This window comes from Lycorma delicatula, chromosome 1 (genome assembly GCF_047948215.1).
Source record: "Lycorma delicatula isolate Av1 chromosome 1, ASM4794821v1, whole genome shotgun sequence".
Classification (NCBI taxonomy): domain Eukaryota; kingdom Metazoa; phylum Arthropoda; class Insecta; order Hemiptera; family Fulgoridae; genus Lycorma; species Lycorma delicatula.
This window is the reverse complement of record NC_134455.1, coordinates 71,063,925-71,086,459: the sequence shown is the minus strand read 5'-3', so window position 1 is coordinate 71,086,459 and position 22,535 is coordinate 71,063,925. Positions and strand designations below refer to the sequence as shown.

Genomic DNA, 22,535 nt, shown 5'->3' with positions numbered 1-22,535 from the left:
GTACATTATCTCTTTCACTTGTATTCTTACAGAAACTCATCGAACCATTTCTGGTTTTCATGTACGGGAATTGCTTGTAACGTCACCGTAATTGCATCGAACCTACACTAGAAATTCGCTCCTTCATTGACCTCTTCGGTACTATTGCAGATTGACATCGCAGTCTCACCTCTCGTAGACTGACATCGCTTGGACTAATTTTACAGAATTGATTTTTAACTGGTCTTCCTCGGAGTATTTATATTCCTATCTTCTTTACCTGCTGGACCAGACCCCAGTTGAGCGTGAGAACGATCCACCCAGCCCTTTCGTTCCCATGCATTCCTAACCTGGGTCCGGTAACTTTTCTCACGGAACAGCGTCTGTTTAGTGTGTCAGTAGGCAATATTTACGAAAGATGATTGCTAAACGGACCTCTTACCTTTACTGAAAGGATTTCTTTTAGCCCCTTTCTATATTCCTCCCATTATTATACTTTCTACTACTTTCTTCTTAATTGGCAGGAATCCGTTACTCGGTCCTTACACCGGTTTAGTTACAATATATATATATATATACATTAGTCTCCTCGTCACGGCTTCATCTTCGCTACATGGTTATTTGCGTTTCCCGTCGCGGTCAGGGGGTATTTAGCCGGTCAGGGCTCGGTTCGCTTGCCCTTCCCATCTAGCCAGAAGGGTCTGCCCCTGGATTCACTTGTGTTCGTTAAACTTATGCTTGTGAGAATAATAATGATAATTGAAAATTAAAGATTGTTCATTTTATAAAAAATATCAGTGAGTTGCAATTTCTTCAAACGAACAATTTTTTCAGTACAGGACCCAAAACTCTGAGTGATCTGAAGAATGTGGTTTTTAAAAGAGAGATGAAGATTATGAACACCAGAAATCAAGTTGATATCTTCATTTATTATCGAGAAATTAAAAAAAGTAGCAAATTTTATTATTACTCTATTTTAATCCTTTAAAATATCCTTTTTGCCTTCATGTTTAAATATTAGTTATAACTTGTTACCCGTACTTTGTACGGTAAAAATGTATTATCTACTGTGATCTTAGTGTTACCCGGCAAATACCAATAGGAGGTGACCGTACTTTGTTTCTCTTTCTTTTTTTTTTTTAATTTTTTAATTAATTTTATACTTTTTAGTCAAGGAACTGGAGGCAGGTGCAGCCAGTCGGGTTGCATATACAGTAACTGTTTGTAGGTTGAGCCTCCGAACCGTACACCGTTACACCCCTTAAAAAATCGAAATTAAAGAAAAACCGAAAATGGTTTTTAGGTATTTATCTGAAGAGCATTTTCAAGCCATATTCTATTCAATATCTTATTTAGTGTAGTCGGAAATGGGGAAAACCTGCAGTCGTTATTCAAATATTTTTACCTTTCTTTCCTCCTTCAAGGTCGAATTTCCAAAGATTTTGAAATTGGTTTTTAGATATTTACCTGAAAATTACACTGACCAAAAATTAAATTGATATGATTTGTTACGGAAAAATAAAAAAATAGCCGGTTTCAAAAAAATTCAAAATCCAGTTTAACCCTTTAAACTCGGAATTTTTAATAAAAAAACGAGAAATTAGTTTTTAGGTATTCAAATGAAAATTATGAACACCAAAAATCAAGTTGATATCTTCATTTATTATCGAGAAATTAAAAAAGTAGCAAATTTTATTATTACTCGATTTTATTCCTTTAAACTCGGAATTTCAAAAATCCATTCTTAGTGTGCACTAACCAAAAGAAGAACATGTATACAAATTTTCATCAATTTATCTTCAGAAGTTTACATGAGATATGATTTTCAAAAAAAAATTGTGATTGTATTCATAAAATATGTGTTTGTGTTCTTCTATTCAAATGTTAAAAATAAATTTACTTCAAATAATTTTTTTTCATAAGAATATTTAATTCTCAAAATTTCCCGTTCCCTGAATCACGTTTTATTAATGTATTTGACAATTTTAATTAAACATTAAAAAAATAATTGAAACGTTCTATCTTCCTTATTTTAATGATTTACAGGAAGAATAAATTTCTTTGATTTGGCTTAAGTTTAATGATTTTTTCTTCCCGAAATATTTAAATAAATTTACAAACGATGTTTATGGAATTAGCCTAGTGATTTTATATTATAAAATATGGTGAAAAAACACCGTTAAAGTTCAGTCCAATGATTTTAGACGTCAATTAGTAAGAGGGTAAATATAATGTTGGTCAGATTAAGATCTCTGTTTGTTTTAAAAGATGAAATATCAATTTATATGGATTTAGCCAATTATTATTATTATTTCAGAAAGAAAATAAATAGAATTACATTATACAACGTTAAAAAAATAATATTTATGAATTATTTTTAATAATACACACATTTTTGGCCACTATAGCAGAGCGGTAGCTATTAGATTTTCATACCGAATGTTCTGGGTTTGAATGTTTTCCAACCTGGTGTTTTTCACACGCTTTAACATTTTTTTGCTCAACATACGAACTAAATGATTAATTAACATTATCACTGCTACAGAAACCAACAGCGATTAGTGTCACTTGTACCTTAGAATGCTATGGGTTGCTTACAGCCGTAAGCGATACTGGGAATGATAATATAAGGAAAGAAGGTTATTTAACCCATTTCTGCGAAAAAAGCAATGAATTTTTTATATTGTCTTCAATTAGGATTTCAATTATATTACTATATATTTTTCAACCTAACATACCGTGTGGTCCATTTAAACTGAGACACATCTATATCTCAAAAACTACACATTTTAGGAAAAAAATCCTTCCTATTAAAGTTTTTCCATTTCAAGGGGGAAATACGTTCACAACCTATGTTGTCCTTGATAAGGTCAAATAAAGGTAATTTCAAGGTTAACTTAATTTTTATAAATGGGAACCCATATTTTTTATTGCAGAATCGAATTCTTTGCAAAAAAAAAAATTAAATTTCATTTCAGACTTTCTTTCTAAAATTGATAGTTTTTTTAATTAATAAATAATTAAAAAATAAAAACTCACTTACCAACAATATTTTAATGCGTCCTAGCGCTTTCTGAAACGAATTCCATCTTCAAGAACTTAATTTTTTATATTATTAATTAAAACTTTGTCGTCATGAGTAGAATTGTTATGTAAAGTGTGTAAAATATATAAAGGTGGTCGTCGTGTGTCACCGTCGTCACCGTTATAATGGTGGAGACATTCATTGTGACAGGACGTTAGGTAGACGCAATTTTAACACATGATGACCACCTTTATTTATTCTACACACTTTACATAACAATTCTACTCATGACGACAAAGTTTTAGATAATAATAAAACAAAATTTTAAGTTCCTAAAGATGGAATTCATTTCCAAAAGTGCTGGGCGCATTAAAAGATTGTTGGTTTTATATTTTAATTATGTTTTGTATAATCACAGCAACGGGTCATGTTTGATAAAATTATTATAAGTTTTTTATTTATTCATCTTCAAATATGTTGTAGGCCTATAAACTGGTGCTTTTAGTTTCATTAGGTCTGGGCTAGCTGTCGAGTTACATCCAGCTGATGTTAAATTCTAAATTAAAGAAAATAAATGAAAAATTCTCTTTTGATAATGCACGTTATCTCTTTAAGGTATAGATGTGTCTCAATTTAAATGGACCATATGGTATAAATATCCAAAAACACATAAGCGTAAGGTTGTAAATAACCTGACATGAGTCACAAGTCACCACACCCAAAAATTATGTTGCCATTCTTAAGAATAAAAATCATCGCACGGCAGGCTTACTAGGAAAATCGAGGAGTGAAGTGGTTTCCCACCGATTTTTTTGTTGAATCAAACATAATTTGCATGTACTATCGAAATACAGGGGATATTCAGCCGTATATCTTTATTCTGTTCACGTCAGTGACTAGCTGTATATTGAACATCAATACATTAAAAAAAAGTAATTATTATTGGTGCCCCTTGATTGTGAGACGATTTTCATTAAATAAAACTAATTTAATAGTAAATTATTAAACATTACATGTTTTTGTTATAAACAATATTAAAAGCAAAAATCGCATTAATTACTTATAATTAAATATTTTTGCGAAAAATCAATGAAGCCGGAATTGAACATCACGTATAAAACAGTACTTGCCATAATTCTGAAGATAAAATATTTTTTACATATTTAAAAGTAAATTATATATTACAATATATAAAAGCAATCCAGAAGAAAGCATATGTAATTAAGTAAAAATCATTTTATGATTGATACATCAGTAAAACATTTACAGGTAAGTAGGCAAAAGAAAAAAAATCAGATAAATGTAACCTATACAACCATTCTCGCCAGCTGTCGCGAGATACGTCTCATATTTTAAAGAGATATTTCATTTCAAGGATTATTCAATTTCTGTGATTTATAAAATGTTATATATTATATAAAAAGTTTAAGTTCAATCAAGAGATCTAAGAATGAAAATCCACATCTCAAAGTTGAATAGATAGAGGTGTGTCAATTTAAGATGGATTCCGTCAATCTCAATACAATGCTGTTATGTACTAAGCCGATAACAAAATCTTCTTTTGTCAATTATTTCCGGATTATTAATCTACCTATTTCTCCTTTGTAAGACGTTTTATTTCAGTTGTTTATTTTTCTACAAATAAAAGCGCAGATTAAATTTAAGTGCAGATTAGGTTTAGTTTTTTCCAATGATTTTATTAAAATTCTGTTAACTAAAATTTTACGGAATATAAGTCTTTTGTAAGTGCAAATATTGCGAATTATATTATTCCCATCAAACAAAATATTTTAATTATTGCAAAATCTATATTTATAAAAGAACATGTCCGGACTTATTCATAATCAACGCCCAGCAAAAGCTACTGAAGATAATTTTATGAAATTTGCACACAGGTTCTTCTTACGTGCAAATATTCATCCAAAAAGAATTTTTTGAAATTCCCAGTTTAATGGGTTAAAATGAGATAACAATGATACTTACTATTATTTTTTAACCTCTCGGTAACAAATGAAGATATCATGTAATTTTTATGTGACTATCTAAAAAGAAAATATTTAAATTCGACTTTGAAAGGATAAAAAAAGGATAGAAAGGATAAACCTTTGAAAAAAGGTAAAAAAAAATTCAAAAAATGATTGGAAATTTTTTCCATTTCCGACTTTATACTAAACGAGATATTCGTTCGATCTGGGTTTGCAAATACTCTTCAGATAAATATCTAAAATCCATTATCGGGAGTTTTGAATGTTAATATTTTAATGGGTATAGAAACATAGCTAGTTTTTTTTACAGTTTTACCGCTTTGAGTACGCTATTTAATCATCTTTATATGATTTGATTACATTGTGATGATAATTTATGTTTGTAATTCTCATTACATGATCATTAGGTCACTACATGATCCACTAATTGATTTTTAGATATTCCGTCGTGGCTTCGCTCGTGAAATATCTAATATCTAATATCTTGTAATGAGAATTTTATACCGCAGGATTTGGCTAAAAAAGTTTCCTCAAATTTGGGTAAAGTGTTTCAATACATGAGGCTTGAGTACGTTATATTTTTCAAAATTCATTCAGAATATTGGAGGAAATCGAAAAAAAACCAATTTCGATTTTCTTCAGAGGCATTTTAGTGAAAAAATTATTAAAGCCAATTTGTTACTACAATGTATAATGAATTTTTTTTTAAATTAACTCCCACCTTTTAAAATTGCTGTGTATGTTTCTTGTTCTTTTTTCGGTCTCTCTTGTTAAAATATTATTCTGAAAGTTTTTACTTCATGTATAAGGCTATCAAGAAATGCCCAAGATCTTTTTAAAATGATAAACTCGGAACTAAAATATAGAAAAGGTTTTGAAAGTTTTCTTTTATTTATTATCGAAGGTGGTTTTAGATTTAGAGAAAATTTTAATTGAGCAAATTTGTTAAGCTTAACCTATGAAAAATGTATTCCCAACTCCAATAATTACATATATATATCGTTTTTATGTTTTGGTTCTAAATTTTAATTGTTATTATTAATAGCCGGAAAGTCATGCAATACTTTGACAGCTTTTTATGTAATTTAAAAAAGAGATTCGTAGCTTAAAAGAATATTTTTCTCAAATAAATTAAAAATTTGAATCAAAGAAAAATAAATTGATGCATGAAAGATATAAAAATTTTTAATATCTTCTCTAACATTCTTAAGTACAGACCAAATTTATCTTTAAAAGTGAGAAGTATGTAGTCGAAAATATGTAACATAAACTTCTTTATATTTCTTACACATTATTTTGAATTTAAAATAAAGATTAACAGCCTCAATGGAGTAACTGCACATATTTTCTCAAAAAAAGAAGAAATTTTTAATTTTAAAAAAGAGCTTGATGTTTTCAAAATTTCCCTCAAATTATGTTAAAATAATCATTTATAAAATGTTTATAATCGTTTTTATGTTCAAATCAATCTTAATAAATTTGTTTAACTTAATTAATCCACCCACACGTTACCAAAAAATGCAATTAATAAGACTATGAATGAAGTAGATGACAGGAAATTAAAAAAAAAAACTAGTTGAATCATCACATCATTCATCAGTACTAATATATTTCTTCATAATTAAAAGGAAATGGAGGGGGTAGTAAGTCAACGAAGGAAGACAGCAGCCAGTTTACACAATTCAGTGCGTACAACGTACTACACGTTGATTTGTGGTTTGTAGCCACCAAGCACAATTCTAGTTCTATTTATCACTGTCAACACAAAACCTAGTGCATTTTAATATAAATCAGGTAACATTAAATAGATTAAATGAATTTTAGTAACTATTTTTAATTAAAAATAATTAGTTTTTCTTAGTGTAAAGCATTAAGTTTAAAATAACATAAAAAAAAGGTTGTTTAATTGTATTTTGTATTAAAATGTTTTATTTTTACTGAATGAAATTGTAACAACACATAAAGACAACATGAGTACGATAACGAAAACTTCCTTTGAAGTATTTTATAGAAATATAATCTAGTTCAGTGATTCCTAAATTTATTTTGACTGATACCCACGTCTTTAACAATTTTGACTATAATGAATTTTTCTTTTTTTTAATTGATAAAATAATTCACTACAGAGGGTTGCAAAGAAACTTCTACGTGATAATATGAAGAAAAAGTTATAGCGAATGAAAAATATCATACCTGACCGCCTCAAATATCAGCAAAGTGATAAAGTAGCCATTATTTTTGATTAAATTTATTTAGGAATAATAAATCTCTATTCAATTAAACCTATAAATTTAAAATATGATTATAAAACGCGAGCTCACACAAATATAGAAGATAGCACATAAAATAATATTACTGATGTTATTAACTGTGTTTTATTTTAAAAATCTTTTTCTTTATTTCATTAGATCTACTACTAATAAGATTTATTTACTTATTAAAAACATACATTAAATAAATAAATATATGTATAACATACTTCCTAAATAAACATCTCTCATTATAATTAAAAATTCAATATTTTATTTGAAATATTTTTACAGTAGTTTCTAGAATTAATTATATGATAAATTGATTCTCGAACTTTTTTCGCGTTCAAGTGATCAAATAATAACTATGAATTACGAATAATAAGTATAAATGTATGTTAATATTTTAGCTCTTCTCTCAAGTATTAGAAATGAAGAGTCACTTTTTTTTAATTGATCTTTGATACATTTATCAAACGTCCGGGGAAAAGCCGATATATAAACAATATTTTGTCTGGAAAATAAGATTGCATCTATCTCGGAAATTATTAATTATAGATCAATTAGAAAAATATTTTACTTGGAATACTCGGGTGGTGATAACGCGGAAGAGTTTTTGCCTACAAAAAAATAACAACATTTCAATTAATTAAAAAAAACTAACAATTAAAAAGATATAATAACATGAATAATAAGATGTACATCTATACACATTCTTATTCTGTAAAAGAGTGGTTGTCGTATTGAAAAATATGACGTATGTAACATGACAGCTGTTGTAACATTTTCTTTAAATTCAAATCTTTGCCAGCAATCTAAACCAGAAACTTCCGTTTCTGTGATACTGTTAATTGAGGTACCAAGGAATTCAGTTTTTTTTTTTTAATCTACTTTGTATTATCATCACTGAGCATGGGCTAACAATAATTTATTGCTAATAACAAAAAAAAATGAATATAAATGCACATATTAAAGATAGTTGCTATTTGTGCTAGTTTTGCATAGTTTTTTTATTTTTTTTATTTATTATTCTACATACAAATTTAATAAAATGTATTTACATTTAATTTTATTTTATTCTATTTTTATAATTTTTAATGTAACAAATTACATTAATTCCTTTCATTTTAGTAATTTTTTTTCTTCTATCAAGAAAAAACCTACTTAAACAGACCATAGTTACAAAGTTACATTTTTATATAACCTACACTATAGTAAAAAATTAAATTTTATTAAAATCGTTATGAATATAAATGAATGAATTATCAATATTAATACTATAGCACTGTTTAAACTTCATTATTGTATACATTATGAATGTAAAATGCAATAAAATTATTCATGCAGCACTTTTTTTGCCTCGTTTTACTGTTAACACGATTTTTCCGTCGCCGCAACATTGAACTCATTTGCTTATAACTCGATAACGAAGACATTAACAGGAAAACGAGCTTTACCATTGTTTTTCTAGTAAAATTTTAAATCGAAATCGTGTTTCATATGTTCACTTCCTGTTTAAAAAAATTAAATTTGATTCAATATGGCAGATGCAAGATGGCGGACAAAAATTAAAAACCACCATAATGCAGATTCTTTTGTTAACTGTGTACAACTCCTTTTCTTTCTGCCTCCAAATACCCCTCAGATATGCGGTACAAAGCAGTTTCCATTCTTAAACATCACCCAGTATATATACATATATTTATATAAATAACTGAACGTTTTTCTGTAATTGTTGGTAATACGCTTTTTATTAGATTTATTTCATGAAAAAAATACACACATTATTTATTGTCTATCTCTTTTACTTTCCCGTTGCAACTGTCGACGTTGCAGACCGCCTTAGTCAAAAAATTACACACAAGAATGGTATAAGAAATTTCGGAAAGATGTATATACGTATTCAATTACTTAGTTGACCTAAATATTTATTAATATCTCCGGACTGGCTCAACATAAATTCTTCAAAATTGCTGAAAAAAATTTCAATATATCAGGCCATCAATTTCATTTAAACTAAAACCATCATCGATGGTGGTATTAAATTTAATTAAAAAAGGTGAGGGGTAATTTTTGCAATTTTGAATTTTTGTATATCAGTTTGAGTTATCGTGTTTTATTGCGACACATTTAGTTTACATTAAACTGAATTTCGTTGTGCGTTTATTTAGTTGTGCGTTTGTGATCTGTTCTGTTATTTTATATTAATTTACTTGTTTCTGAAGTTAATTTCAGTTTTTGTTAAGTATTTAAAAATTTATTTTTATAATAGACCAGCCTACGGTAACTAGGACTTATTTACTTTAATTACCCAGCTGTTGTTATTGTATTGATATCTCTGTTTACATTCGATTTACAGAATTCAATAAGTCGAATTTTTAATAAAAATAATTTAATTTAAAATTATATTTACAACAGCCGTTTAGAGTAGGGAATTGAAGAAAATTTTCCCTCCATTACGGTTGTTTGTTTAGAACTGGACTTAGAGAAATTTTCATCACTGAATTTTTCGAGTGCAGTATTTTATGGGCTTACTTGATTGTTTTTTTTGCGATTAATTACCGATTGAATTTTTTATTTTTATTTACGTTACATTAAGTTTTGTTTTTGTTGTACTTTTTATAAATTTTGGTGATTAATATATGGCTGACCGAGGTCGGCTTGAGGGCAAGGTCCGTACTGATGAAGAGGGATTCTCTCCGTTTGCGGGTTGGAGATCCAGCAGACGGGGAGCGTTAAGGGTCACGGTGCAAGAAGTCATTTCTGATAGCAGTGGTGGCGACAGCATTGCAGAAATAATCATCGAGGAAATTCGGCGCTCTGATCGCCTGATTTCCAGGAGTAAGAAGAAGACCACGAGGGAAAATTCGATTCGGTGCCAGAGAAGGATTGTTGATTTGCTGGTCCATCCAGTAAGGATTATGACGGAGATTTTCCGTCTCTCCCGGTCGGATTAGGAGACGATCAGGACGTTGGGCAGCGTCCGACTAAGCATTTCATGTTTAAGTAGTTTTTTCTTGATAGAAGAAAAAAAAATATTACTAAAATGAAAGGAATTAATGTAATTTGTTACATTAAAAATTATAAAAATAGAATAAAATTAAATTAAATGTAGATACATTTTTTTAAATTTGTATGTAGAATAATGAATAAAAAAATAAAAAAAACTATGCAAAACTAGCACAAATAGCAATTATATTTAATATGTGCATTTATATTCAATTTTTTTTTTTGTTATTAGCAATAAATTATTGTTAGCCCTTGCTCAGTGATGATTAAGAGTTTAAAATAAATTAAAACAGTATTTGAATTGAATTACTTACGTTGTTTTTTAATCTTTTTTTTATTTTTATATTCTCAAATTTTTACATAGAATGATTCAGGAGGAAAGGGGGAATAATTTAGAAAGCTTAAAATAAAGAAGATAATTAAATAAGTAAATAAACATATTCGTGAAATCGCTTTGATTTTGAGTCACACCTAGCGAAACATTTCCCCTGAATTTCACTTCCCCTGGTGGAATAAGGTCTAAGGTATTTAAACCAAAATAGTTAAACACAATAAATATTATTCAAAACAACTAAACTGCTTAAGAATTAAACAGTTGATTATTATATTAATAATTCTGAATTGGGGAAATTAAGGGGATATAAAGATACTATAAAGGTTAATATTTTTATTTTGGCAAATGTTATCCCATAATCTTCGGACGACAATGAGTTGTATTCAAATTAATTTCGAAGCAAATTCGTCGATGCAATTTCTTATCAGTTGTTATCAGTAGTTATTGCTCTACTAGCAAATAAATTTTCCCATCTAGAGTACAGTAGTAATTATGGTTTTCAATATATTATTTACCTTATGTAAATAATCATTTAAAAAATATTCTTAGAATTGTGACATTACAAAGAATTTACTTTCAAGACAATTTTCTGTAAAAAACGAAATTGTATTTATTAACAAATTTCACAAAAATTTAATTATATCTAACAGAATTCTCAATACAGAAATTAATTCTGTTATCTTTTTTAATAACATTTAAATAAGATTTCTAATTTTACAATAGGTTTTATTGAATTTACAAACACTAATTCTAATTAAATTTCTTTATTAGGTCAGCTATTTGAATTCTGTTAACACCACATGATTTATTTTGATTAAGTTTTAAATTTGGATTTAATAGTATTTTTTTTTTTTTTTTTTATTTAGCTTCTATTTATGTACATACAGCCCGAATTAACAAATTTAGTAAAAAATAAATAAAATTTGTATAAATTTCACCAAAATATAGCTTTTAAAATTTAATAAAATTAAATACAAAAAAGATTAACTTCAATTTTAAAAAGAATTAACAGGATTCAAACCAAGAAATATGTAGTACTATTGTTAAGTTATATGTATGTATCGAATATCTATAAATGCCACATCCTCTTATATAGAACAAAAGTGCAAAGGTATTATTAGAATTTAAAAATAGTATATGAAAAATATTGGAAGAATATTTAATATTTTATTTCAATGAGTTAAGTATTATCTTACTATTTGTGTAGATTAACAAAGTATTATGGAAGTCTTAGAAATAAAATTTGCACCGCTTATAGTACCACTTCACCGAAGACTAGAAACACTGGCTGCAGCTACATGGCTTATCTTGGCTGCCTTTGGTAGTACAAAGTCAATATACCTTATTTTGTAAACAAGATTACGTTGGTTCGTTATAATTTATTGTTTATGGATCACGCATGACAGAGACATTAAAAACAAAGGAGGGAGAAGGTAAGCGTATTTATAATTAAATTAGCATGCCAGTTTATGCGCACAATCTTTACACATTGTCTTTTTTGTTAGCAGTCTTTAAATTGTTCTACTCATTTTCCCAATCCTCTAAACTTAAAACACGTTAAATACGGTTCACTATTAATGATTTGTGTTTCTATGTCGCTTCGGTTCATTGATGCCGATACCTCTTGTTTTAGGCGTATCGAATGGGATAACAAGAGAATCGAAAGACCATTGTAATCTAATATACTTTTATTTAGCTGCCGTCGCAACAGAATGATATGGATTTCGTCACTCAGGAATGTTTATTTACCTATTTTCAAACCAACATTCAATCCGTCTTTTGAATCATGCATCACTTCCAATAAATGCATATTCAATAACAAGAAAGCAAAAAAATCTTAAACTTACTTTATTATCACTTTAATACACCATAAAATATAAAAATATTAATGTAAGAATAAAAAAATAAATGTAACAGTAATAAACAAACTTAAGTAATAAATAAATATAAGAATAATAAAATTAGAGTAAAAGATCATCATGAAAGTCATTGTAAAAAATATAAGCTATTAATGATATTCTTCACACAGTCTCAGTTATAAAATTTATAAAAATCTGTAAAAATACTTCATTTTTCAAAAAAGATTATAAATGTCAGTGGAAACTTTGCTAAAGTCATTTCAATTTAAAAACTTTGTTAAAATTATAAAATGTATTATACATGGAATTATTTTTTTTTTAAATTCTCGAAAGATTGAAAAATATAGATTAAGCAAAAATTTGTATAGGATTCAATTATTTCTAACACTGCGAAATAAAAAATATTTACAATAATTACATATTTTCATGAACTTCATTGAAGCATGGCAAGCAAATAGGGATCATTTGTCTGGCTTGTGCTGGACCAATGGGTTTTATTAGAACACTGTTCAGAAAATGTTGCAACTCTTTTTTGGCTTTCGAATCTTCATAATCTTTTCCGTACTCGTCATAAAATGTTTTGTAGCAATTGCTGCATCTTTTTCTGGCTTACCGTAGTTTCCAGAAGTTTTTCTAATACAAGAACTTTCATTTCACCTTCTTGGGGGAACAGAATTATCGATTCCTGTTTCAGTATCTGACGTAAGGTTTCGAATGATGACTGTTCTAAATTTTAAAAGTAAATACTTTTGATCAAAAAACTGTTTACGTAAAGTAGAGCCTTTACTACTGTGGTGCCAAAAATAAGCTTAACTCGATTTTTTTATATTACTTTATAGTTTTCCATAGTTCAGTATAATTTGCTGCTAATTGATCAGAGAGATTACTTCATTTTTTTGATTTTTGATGCTCATTATGCAGATTTCTTTTATCATATTCCCCAAATTGGTTCACGTAGTTTTTCGAATTGCTTTTCTTATTATTTTTTTTTTAAGAAACATGTTTCTTGCCCTCAATTTCTTTTGAATGACTTTTTGTAAATGGAAAATTTTATTGTAATTTTATTGTACTCCTTTTTAAATTAAAAAAAAATTAAATTACAAAATAAAATATTTCTTTAATATTTTCATAAATGACTTTTAAAACAAAACCATCTATTTGTATATTTTTAAAAAATGGCAAAAATCTTGACGGAGTACCCCAGCCCCACCAATGAACCGATTCACCAATTTTTTTAAAATGAAAACTTATGACTTCTAAATTATCATCAGAGATCGCCTGCTCCCTTCTGCCCACCATTTTCAAGATATATCTCAAAAAACTGCTTCACTGTAAATTTTTTGTGGTGAAATCAAAATAAAATCTTGACAGAGAGCCCTGTCCCAAGCGCTGAGCCGATTTCAGCATATTTATTTTAAAATGAAAATTTATAAATTATATAAATTTATTTGTCAACGATGATCCCAGCACTAGTTGTAAAAATAAAGGTAAAAAGAGTACTATTTTCTTGAAATAAATTTTTATATTTTAGAAAAATGTGTAATAAGCCATTTTTAATTCTTTGTTGACTTCAAAAGCTTAAGAACTATTAATTATTAATGATTGTTAAAGACTATTAAAAAAATATTACTTTTACTTTATACTGAATTTTCAATTTTTTGCTTATTCGACTCTTTTTATATTCTACTTACTTATATATTTATTTTTATTTCCTTTTACAATCCTTTATTCGATTGAATTATATTTATTTCATATTTTTTTATCTTTTGAAAAATTCTTTATTTTTATTTTACACAAAAATATAAGTAAGGTATTACTACAGAGGTTTTAAAACTATTTCTTAATTTTGACTTACAGTAATGAATTGCAAATAGAATAAGAGAGTAATTAATTTACAGTTTTTCCCTATAAGTTTTTTTCATCATAAGTGAAACACTTTTCGTCATTCGCCACATATATATTCTCTCTTCTTTCTTTGTGTTTAGCCTCCGGAACCACCTTACGGTGGTTCCGGAGTCTTAACCACGGTGGTTCCGGAACCACTTTACGGTGGTTCTGAAGAGGCTTAAGAGCACGAATGAATGTGATATGTATGAATGCAAATGAAGTATAGTCTTGTCGACCATTCCTGGAATGTGTGGTTAATTGAAATCCAACCACCATCGAACACGATCTCCACGTATCCACGATCTAGTATTCAAATCCGTAAAAAAGTAACTTCCTTTACTAGGATTTGTACTTAGAAACTTTGAAATCAGCTGATTTGCAATAAGGAGTTCACCACTAGACCAACCCGGTGGATAAAAAACCTTTTGTGCTTGCACTAACATATGTAATAAAACATATTCAGTTTTCTGAATGCTTCTAATTTCCATTCTTCAAAAGCAATGTGGTTATTTACATTGTAAATTTTCTGTTAAAGTTTCAAAACAAATTATATCTGTTTTAGATGAATCTGAGTTGTACTTCTTTGATGTTTCATTATTTGACAGCATATTTCTTTCTTTGTTGTTGATTAAATTATTATAGTATGATATTGAAACTTAATTATCAGCTATCTTAATTTATCTTTAACACTTACTTTTAACAACTATAACTCTGTATCAAAAATTAAATATATGTACCAGAATTCATTTTTAATTACTTTGTACACTAAAATTTACCTTCAGTTATTCCATATGATTCTGTACTCTATGCAGATAAGGTCAGTTTAATAAACTGTTTTATGAATCACATAAATTAGTTAAAAAATTAACGATTGCACTGTTCCTCTTTCTCATAATAGTAATACTATGATACTACATCAATTTACATGACAGAATGGTAGAGTTTTGGCCTTTATCTGAAGGTCCCAGGTTTGAATTACAGTCAGGCATGAAATTTTTCACATGCTAAAAAATTCAGTTTTCATCCATCAGTAACTGAAAGTGAGCATAAGCCTGTTTTTTTCTGAAAAAAATAGATAAATAAATTTATACCGGATGCCATCTGATATCCATGTTGTAAATTAAATTAATTTTATGTTGAAAGTACAAAAAATTGATAGCATCTTTGCAAGTGGTTTATAAGAGGTGCACTTGTAATCATGCTGTTGAATGGAGGATAGAAATGAATAGATTGGCTTAATTTATAGGTAAATGTAATCTTCAATTTATTTGTCAGTATTAAAGTAATAATGTTAATTAATACTTTTTGGCACATGAAAGTTTTATAGCATTCCTAATATAACTACTTACACTGAAATTCAAAAATACAATCAAAATTTTTCAATTGCCTACAGTTTTTCTATGATAACATTTTTTAAGTATTTCTTTTGTGAAATTCTAGATATTGTTTTTTAGGTATAATTTGCATATGGAAAAGAATATTTTAAATGATTTCTAACAGGTGGTGGAGAACAAACATAACATTATGAAGCCAATACCATAATGATTCATTTACTGTAGGTTTTGACATATCAGCAAAGAGCAGTCTTCTGAGTCATACAATTAAAATTCCAGTATTGTTTAAATGTTTGCTGTGTATACACATACCATGGTTTCATTCTATTTTGTTATTTGCAGTTAATGTGTCAAGTATTGAGTTAGTTAATAAATATGCCAAGAAAATGCTTAAATGACTTAAAAAGTAACAATAAAGTTTCACTCTACTAGTTAAAAAATGGTATGAGTTATGAAGTAGGGCTGGCTGTGAAAATTATAAAATGTAAGAATATAAATAAATGTAAAATAGGCAGATAGGCGAGCTATAAACATTGTGATCAAAATAAGAATACATCTGCTGTTTGATCTGTGTGAAAAATCTGACTAATTGGACTTGGGATAATTGGAACATGAGGTTTGCCATACATGAGGTGTGGCATGAACCACAAGACTATTTTCAGACTGTCTGATATTCCTATGTTACAAAGATAAAAGGAATAGGTAGTAAATCTAAACACACAATGCAGTACCTGAATTTACTGTCTGCTGTTAGGCTAGTGTCTCATGGTGAGGATTTACCTGTGCCACATTTTACAACACATCTAACTTTAGAAAATGATTTGAAATCATTTTCATCATTTGAGGTAGCCATTGAAGTTCAACATTAAAAGGAAGATGATCCTAAATTTGAAGCAGAATCCTCTTCCCATGATCCTCATTTATTTGTTATACCAAGAAGAATTAAATTTTTGGGATTTGAACTTCTCAAAGAAACAAGTCAAACTTTTGGGATCTAGGCTGAAAGGTTGGAATCTTCTCCATACTGATGATAAAATCTGTTTCTTTTGTAAACATCAGGAAGAACTTTAAAGATAATGTTCTGAATAAAGCAGTTTAATGTGCTGTGACAATATTTATGTTGATGGATGCACGTCAACATGAACATAACTCTACAGAATAGAGATTGTTAATTGATTCTTTAAAAACTGTCCTTTTGCACAATAGCAGCAACTTTCCTTCTATGCCATTAGCTTGCAACTAACATAAAAGAAACTTATGGCAATATGAAAAACGTTTTTAAAAAAATTCTGCACAAGTACTGTTGGACTAAATGTTGTGTATTAAATACACAACACCGCAGAACTTCATGATAATCAATTGTGCATTCAGTTTTGATTGTATTAGAAACACATAAACCAGCAGGAAAAATTTTAAAAAATTGGTTTAAACAAAACCATACTTCACTTGGTCAGTTGTACTATTTTCCTAAGAAGAATTCATCGTGACTGTTATGCCATTCTCAAAAATTCAAATGCATATTACTATATCAAATTCATATTGCTTATACTTCAAGTGTTTCAAATATTTATTAAACTATCCCTTGACCTCATGCAGTTTTTATGTGTTTGGTTTTATTAGTATGTTATGCTTCCTCACGAAGTATTTCATCACATTTCATTTTGTTAAGCATTTGTGGAATACTAAATTTACTACTTTCAGCCATTTTCAAAATTGTACACAAAATACATGCAGAGACATGTAAAAAAAATCTAAACAACTAATACATTTTGCTTTTAAGGATTTACATACAGAACATTAATTACAATGACCAAAATCATATGTAAAATATAAATTTGTTCATAAATATAGCATCAAGAACAATATCAACTATTCACCACTGAAATTCTGCGTAGTAAAGAGCTTGCTGTATAAAAATGAGCTCTACCATGTAAACACTGGTAATTTACCAGTGTATCTGGTAATTTCCATGAATGGGCTTCTTCATTTATATATATATAGAGAATCCAACACCATCAGTATACATTTTTGTTTATCCTTGACAGCTACTGATGATTGATGAAAATTCCTGTTGATAATCACTGTTGGTTTCTCTTTCATTCTCCATGAGAGAGTGCAATCTTGAACTTACTGTTAGTAAAAGCCATGAAAGTATTTCTCTGGTAGAAGATGCTGAGTTTTTTAACAATAAATAGCTAAATACCCTCAAACCAACCACTGACTAGTAAAGCAAATTTAAGAAGAGAATTTCTACCATGCAGGTAACGAATTAAAAAATTATATCCCTAAGTTACAACTACTAATTACAGAATCCTAATTTTTTAGTTTTATTTCTTATAAATTACTTTTTAACAAATCTTGGTATTATCAAATTTAAAAAAAATGTGAATTATAGTAAGTATTCCTTGGTTAAATTATTCTGTTTTTAGGATTAGGTGGTTTGTTAACTGGAAATTATGGTATTACTACAGCAGATATTTTCCATTGAAATTAATAAAGACTGCAGAACTTGATGCAAGTTCTAATTACTTACTAATTTCTTATCCACATAGATTGATAGCGAGTGGAAGTTTGGGACATTTTGCATTAAATACGACCAATTTTAAACAGTTATTTCCTGATTTAAAATCAATATTTTTAACTCTGAATATTCATTTTTATGCACCTTTCTTTCGTGAATTAATCTTTGCTGTAGGTAAGTTGAGATTTTATATTTTTCCAGTATTTTTGTGTTTTCATTTTGTAGTTATACTTTAGTTTATAAATTCTGTTTAGAAATATTTAAATTTTAATGCGTAAATTAAAATTATTATTAAAATAAAATCATAAATCAAAATCTTTATAAAATTGCCGGCATCCATGGCATGAGCATCTTGGCCTTTTATCCAGAAGTCCTGGATTTGAATCTTGGTCAGGCATGACATTTTTACATGGTAAAAAATTCCATTTCCATATCCCATGCATAAGTTTTAATCTTATGTGGTGATTTTCATAAAAAAAAGCTCTTAGTCTTAAAGACTTAAATATAATTTTTTTATTTTACTGTGATTGATTACATGTGTAGAGAGTACAGAAAATATAAAATTGAAAGATAAAGACTACAGTAATTATTATGAATCACAATACAGAAAACAACTATATATTATTTATCATTTGGAAGAAAACAAATATTTTAAGTTCCTTTAATTTATGTTACTTATTGAAAAATTCAGAATCAATATCTTTAAACCACTTTCTTAATATTGTTTATTTTTGTTAATGTCATTTTCATTTACATTTACCCCCTTTCCAAAGAGAAATAGACTATTAAAAAAATTACTGTAAACATACTCGTATAATCATAGAATCAAGAAAAGTTGGATTTAACATCTTAACAGGCTGAATGTCATAACACATTTTGGTTTCTACCGCCGGGCCCACAGAAAGTTTTTTTCCAAAAAGTACATTGTTATGTAATATTTACCTTCTATAACACATCCTGAAACATTATTAACACTACTTATAAAAATATGTAACAGAAAAATGGGAGTACCGTATATGGTTCTCATGGTCTACTGGAAGAATTAATTGAATACCAAGTATGGTACTTATTTTTCATGAAATTATTTGTAATATTTTTTTTAGTTTGTACCTCTTTCTGAGGATTTCATATATTTTACACTCTCTGAGGAGTGTACAATATGTGAGACTGAACAATAGAACATATTGCATACGTATTTCGTATGCAATATACGAAATTATGCGAATATAAGACTGATCTTTTGGTTAATCTTTGAATGCAGAAAAACTGCTAAATGCAGGGTTAAAAGACCCTCTCTTTTTAAAATCCAAACAAGTCGACAAGTTTTTTCTAAACTTTTTCCAGTATAGCACGTCAAGGAAATAGGACGGTAACTATTGGATCTGTCAGATTTTATATTTTTTTGGAATTGGAACAATTCTATATGCTTTCTACCACTGCTGCGAGTACATTCCACCCCCCCCCACACATATCTCATTATATAATTCTAGCAATCTATGTTTGTTGCAGTAGTGCTACGTTTGTAGCTGTCTGATCAAGACGTAATATATTTCGTTCGTACGAGATGCCATATTACCGGTTTTCTCCAACGCTTTCGTAATCAGCCTACAGTTGGCTGATTTCATTTATTAAACAAAGAATAACCATAAGAATTGTATTAATTCTGTAAGTGTGATATGTATTACATATAAATGAAATCAAGCCGGTAAGAGAGTTTTATAAAAAGTTTTTTATATTTTTTGCTTATTATATGGAACGCTTAAACATTGTTTATTATCTATCGTTATATTCTATTGTCTGTTACATATATTTAACATGTACTTTTTTCAATAAAATTCTAAATTAATAATAGATTTTGATAATATAAATGAAGTATCACACCTTCTTTGGTATCAGTATCATTTTGATAAAAACAGTTTTGTTTATATTACAAAAACTTTTGTTTTTTGAGCGGAAGAAATGATGTCTGCGAGACTCATACCGTACGGTTTACAATTTTATGGTAATTTTTTTTGGATAGCATTGCGTTTTGTTATATTATTCTTTTAATTAATTTCTGCTTGTTATCTTATGGATTTATTATTAAGATTTATTGCCTTTCTAGAACAAACAAATATACATTTTTTGAATTTCTCGGCAATTTTTTTTTTTTTGTTATAGTCATCATATAATTCACTTCATACCATATTTTTCCATTTTTAATAAAACTAGTACAATGACCTTCACGAATCGAAGATCCGTGATGTAATTTGTACTTATTACTTTGTAAGTATAACCCTCGATCTTTATCGTATCCCTGGATATACTTTTTATATTATTATTAAATGAACTTTTTTTTTATTTCTCCATCAGTTAGTTCAAATGTTCTAACTGTACAATAAAAATTTTAACAATCCGATTTATTTCTGTTTCATGTAACAAATCTTATTGCCACATTTGTAACACTTTCCTACTGTTCATGTTTTTTGGGGTTTTATTAGCAGCTGTAATCTCTTGTAAAATAATACGTTCTTTTTTTTTAATGAAGTGAAGTGAATTAAAAAAATTGTTTCATCTTCAGAACTTTCATTTACATAAGAACATTTGTTATAAAAGCAAGCTGTAGTATATTTTCTTTTAAATTTTATTATTTCAAGTACATTATCAAGATTTTGTACGCTACCTAGTACTATCAAGTACTGCAACCTAGCGGCGCGATCCGAAAAACCCACCTTCTTTAGGAGAAAGTGACATATTCGATTCCCGCTGTTCATCAAATGGAAGAAAAAAGTTGTCTAACAAAATTCAAGATATTTTTTAAAAGTACTCTTTATTAAAAATCTAATTGAAGTGAAATATAATATTTTAATGCTTATTTTTCCCCCGTTTTCATTTCACTTTTAGGTTCCGTGATGTTTAGAATTGTAAACATAGATCGTTTACTTCACCGTGCCGCCCAGTTCTGAGGACTCTTACTGGCGAAGTTCTAATAAACATCGTGACGACCATGGTATCTGTTTTGGAGCAGTTGTACAACCTAATTAACAGTATTTTGGTTCTGTAATGTGTTAATTTAATTATATTTTTAAATTTCAACATTCAGGTTTGTAAATACTCTTTTGAGGAGTGTGTAAAATTCAACATTATGGCAAAGCGGTAGGGAAGAGGAGTTAATCTTAGGAATGACTGAAAACTTGTACAATGTATTAATGAATTTTAATAAAGATAAAATGAAGATTTATACAGTCTCACTTCAATTATTGCTTGCAATAGTAAGTGCTTGAGACTGTAGATTCATCACAAACTTTATAACATACATATATGGCCGTGAAACTCTTTTCCCAATCTTAATTTTTCAATTAGAAATAAATAATTCTGCCTTTATACACGGTTTTGAGAATATGAAAATAATGTAGGTTTCTTTTTACTAATAAATTTTAATTTGTGTTAACTATTAAAATCATTAACCACGAAAAATAAATTATAATTTTGGTGACCTATTAAAACTGTTTTTTTTTTTTGGTGAAACTTCACTCTATGGAATTTTACCTCTACTTCATACCCTTCGACTGACAATGATTTTCCTTAAGTGATTCCAGATGTTGCAGAACCAACAGGTTGTAATTGATGTGGATCATATTATTTTCCCAGGATCCGATTGATTCATAACATTTCAGATAAGTGAAACAACCTAGTAATAAGTTTTCTTTATATGCAATATTATGCATTTAAATCATGCAAGATAACAATTTAATGAAAATTAATTTTAGTTTTTAATTAAATTTTATCTTCTTAAAATCTAATAAAATTGATAAGCACTTTTGTAAGGATAGTTTAATAGTAAAATAGGAAATGGAATGCTTTAAGAATAATCTAAGAAAGATTATAATCTGCAAAATGCATGTTTATTTTGATAAAAAAAGTATAATCATTAAGTTTTTTCAAAATATACCAACTAGAAACATTATTGCAATGAAATAATTTAATCTTTCACTAGTTAACTAATTCAGCAACAAGTTGCTGGAGTGGACTTAACAAGATGGAGCAACAGCCCTCACTATCAATATTTAGCTCTAATTTGCTGAGTGAAGTTTTCAGGGATAGGCCGATTTCAAAACAAGTCTGGCCATTGGGACTCCCAGATCTTACATCGACATTTTGTTTATGAGGAGGAGCAATGAAAGAATCTGTTTATAAAGATATCCCTTATACCCTAGATGAACTGAAAAGTAACACAAGTGGATTTGTAAATATAATTACGTTTTTATCAGCATGTGTAGTATTAGAGGAAACTTTTTTGCAGTGTAAAAAATTGTTTGTAGATATTTTTTATTAGTAATTATAATCTCGCATTTATTAGTGTTTTGTTTTTAT

The 22,535-nt window shown here is 28.2% G+C and overlaps 1 pseudogene; it reads left to right on the top strand.

Moving 5' to 3' along the window:
• Positions 1-6,693: 6,693 nt before the first annotated feature.
• Positions 6,694-22,535, top strand: part of LOC142317531 (2-acylglycerol O-acyltransferase 2-like) — a 28,048-nt pseudogene continuing 12,206 nt past the window's right edge.